A 4073-nucleotide genomic window follows, 5' to 3' on the forward strand; every position below is an offset into this window, starting at 1 on the left:
GAGTCCACCTGTGGTGAGATAGAGCAAAAAGTAAGGAAGTATGTTATGTTCAGAAGAAATTAATTAATTAACAATGAACAGGGATTTTTGTCTGAGATAAGGGCCATGCAAGGCCATGGCACTTAGAGGCAAGAAGAATTTTTCAGAATAGTTCCATCCTCCTGCTGTGCACAGCAATAGATAAGCATCTTACCAAGCAATGGGGATAATTTTTGCTCAGTGTGTTCCTCTGGTCCCTAGCTACACAGCGGAAAAATCATCAGCAAAATGTCAAGGCAGACCTCAACTACCCATGGGCCAACAGTGAAGCTGTCAACCTAAAACTAGTTTGTCCAGCTACCACATATAAAGTGCGTGTTGGTAGGCTTCAGAGGGCAATAGTGACCCTCTCCACTATGAAGATGAGTGCACCAAATCTCCCCAAACTGTTCTGTTTCCTCTAAAATTCCAGAGCAGGCAGGCTGCTACAATTCCATAGGACTATAGTTATCCCCTTGGCACAAAACATCCTCCCAGTACGGAGGGAATGAACTAGCCTACTACCCAAGAGGAAGAACTGTGAGAAATATCCCTTGAAGGACCCTGTCCATGGTATTCCTGGATGCATGTGAATATCAAATTCTGGAATATTATAACCATGTTCTACAAGTCTCTTGTCAAACATTTCTTACAATTACTCTACATAAATCCAATCCCTGTCTCTCATAAAAGTAGCCTATAGTTGCAGCCTCACTCTCCTTCTCTTTCTTCCCAATCTGTTGGCATCCAAGAGGCTAAGCCTTGAGCTGGGGAGCATTTTTGTGTTGACAGCTAGCCTATTTCAGAAGTCCAAGTTGCTGTAGTTATGTTTTCAGCACAACTAATAGAATATCAAGTACGTTGTTGATGTCCAAGATGGGGCCAGACATACAGAAGTGGAGGGCAGATTATGAGAGGCATGGGTCTGGTTCAGTCTCCTTGTTTTTGCTGATGTTTGAGCTCCAAGGAGGTGTTTTTGCATGCCTGGGTGTCCACCTGCATCTAGCAGGCAAACAGAGAGACTGGGAACAATCTTCCATGTATTGCTGGAAGCTGAGCACCCCAAACCACTGGTTTTTTGGCAGCTAGGGTGAATGGAGTACGGACAGCAGTTATCCTAGTTGCCTTCTTAGCCAGGAATGTAGACACAAAGATTGCCAGAATTTCCTTTCTCTAAAGGAAAATAATGGAAAGGGCATGTAATAGGGAAAACTCTTTTCCAGAGGAAAAGAATGAAGTGGAAAATTCCAAGCAGTTCTCCTGTCTTTACCCGTCAACTTTCTTCTGCTCTCTCGTCTGTGGGTTATTTTTGTTTTCTCTATGCACTGTTTCTGACTCCTTAAAGCCTACCTCTCTGTTTTGCTGTGCAAAGCGTCAGGGATGCATGGCAAGTTGATTATCCTCATGAAGCAGCTACCATAACATTGAGATTCAGGCATTTTCTTTATCATTAGCCTAACAAAGCATAAAGAGTTGTAGCTAACTGGAAAGATACAGTATGTTATTATTGTTATTATTTCTATTTTTGAAAACCAGGACACCATGGTGTGGGGAGGGGGTGAGCTGCATGAGTGCGTAGACAGTCGTTTAATCTGAAATGGAGAGCAAAATGTAATTGGTAAGCTTAGACTCATTAGTATGCTGCAGCCTGGGTCTATGATTCTTATTAGAAAAAATATTAAAGGGCTACTGTTCAGGGAATTGAAGGTGGCACAAACAATTTAGTGGAGTTTTTCGTCAATATCTGGCAGAGCGGTTGCACCTTTTTGAGTTTTAGGATGAGAATGCTGTATTTAAGGAGAATATACTGCATCAACTGTACTTGGAGCATAGCACATCATCCTTTGAAATATAAATCTTTCAAAATCAGAATAATTTCTTTGTTAGTCTTTAGTCTGTATCCTTGAGCTGCGACAGTTGTTTGAGCTTTTGGTTTTACGTGGCTTATGCCTACCAAAGTAAAACAGAAACCAAAAAGAAAGCCAAAGGGAAAATGTCATTCATTTTCTTACAATCAGACGGAAAGAAAAAAAAAACATTAAAAATCAGGATGTGTATGCTTTGTTTACACACTTCTAATCAGAAAATAGGGTGAAAAATCAGAAACTAGGGTGAACAATAATATTTTCATTAAAACAGTAGTGCAAAGAAAACTTCATGGCTTCATACAACATTAAACTCTTTGCTTTATAAAAATATTAGGTATTTAAAATAATTGAATTCTTTATGTATTATTTATAGTTCAATAGTATTTAATTGCAACTGAGTTAAGTCAGACTTGTTGCCAGACTTAATGATGAGCCTCTCATATGAGGCATTTTTTGTGTGGTCAAAATGACCATAAATTCCCTGCTCTTGTGAGAAAATCAACACTATCCAAAACTATGTATATGACAGTAGTGGACATACATGCTATTCAAGCACTTTATTGAACTGGTGTTATACAAGGTCTGACTTAAAGAATGCAAATGAAAAAAATCTATATTAAGTCCCCAAAGATACCCATGCCAAAGGTCACAGTTCAGAACTCTAAAAGGATGGTAGAGTTTCTTCCTTATTAATTATTGACATGTTTAATGATAAGCTTTATTTGGAAGAAATGTCTTCCAATTTTCAAAAATTATCACACATGCCATTGCTAAAGTATGTTCTAGAATACCTCACACAAGCAAAGACTAAAGAATCACCCTAATTCCTTTCTAGAACAGAGATGCCAGTAGAGACATTTTAATGTATTATGTTTAATCACAATATAGTATTTCATTCACCTAGAAATTCATTAATCATAATTCACACCACAAGAAAGCATATTAAAATACGATGACGGTGGGCAAGCTGATCTGTGTTCACAGCAGTGTTATTGAAACAACCTTTACCCTTGTAGTATACTCTTGTAGTTATGCAATTAACCTGCAATAATCATCTTTTTTATTACTATTATACATACCTCATCTGGAAGACGGCCTAAGCTGACAGTATAAATATCACTGAACTGAAAGATTTACCTCAGATAGTACACTATTTCTCTCCTATAAATTGAACAGATAACTTTTGGGGACACCTTAAATCTTCATGTTTAGGTAGAGTTTTGGTCCCACTCATTTCACACTCTAATCCTGAGCCTGAAACTGAAGTGCTTACAGCTTCTGGGTCACAGATTCAGATATGTTAGAAAGAAGGATACTTTTGCTTCTTTTGGTTTCTGTTTATACTTTTTTCATTTAGTACAGATGAGGCTTCTCTCTGCCTATTTTGCTAGGATGAAAATGACAATGGTGAAAATTGTGAATAGTATTGTCATGTTATTAGGAACATTATGAATTATTTATATACAGCATCCACAGAGTGTTAGATACTTTATATGCACATAATCAGACTACTTCCCATTTCTAAAGTCAGAGTTGTTATTCTGACTTAAGGAGTTATTACTAATAAGTAAGAGGTGACTGGGACAGGATAAAAGTATACAAACTAATGACTGAAATACTTGCTGCTGATTCTTTTCCCTTTTTCAGGATTCTCTCTCATTTCCCCACCCCAACTAATTTTACAACCAGCTGTGCCCACAACTACCTCCATACTTGGTGAAAGCAGCCAGCAGATACGATAGCACTGCTGGTCCCAGCTCTTTGGAGTGCTTTTAAGAGATTGTTCTGGGGTGTCCAATGGGATGATACTTTTTTAATAGATACTGTCAGGAGATGCTGACCTAATTCAGATTGTCGCATCAGAGGCAGGAGCTCAGCCCCTGCCTAGGGAATCTGATCACCATTCATTTCCAGCAGTAGATCTCACAGCAGAGTCTAGAGGTACATCTTTATGTCCGGCTCACACAATTTCTAGCACAGACTGAGGCTGAAGTCTACCAGTGCAGTTCCTTTGAGCCAAGGAGATGAAGCAATGCCACTGGCATGCAAAAGAGGTAGATTGATGCTCATCTACAGAGCCCTGAGGACCTGAGGTGCTCAGGTAGCTCCCAGCACTTAGGAGGAAGCTGGTTACTCCAAGATGAGAAAGTCAGGAAGGTTGACATTTACTTTATTTGCAGAGACAAT

This window comes from Manacus candei, unplaced genomic scaffold (genome assembly GCF_025592945.1).
Source record: "Manacus candei isolate 608988 ecotype Guabito, Panama unplaced genomic scaffold, ASM2559294v1 h1tg000018l, whole genome shotgun sequence".
NCBI lineage: Eukaryota > Metazoa > Chordata > Aves > Passeriformes > Pipridae > Manacus > Manacus candei.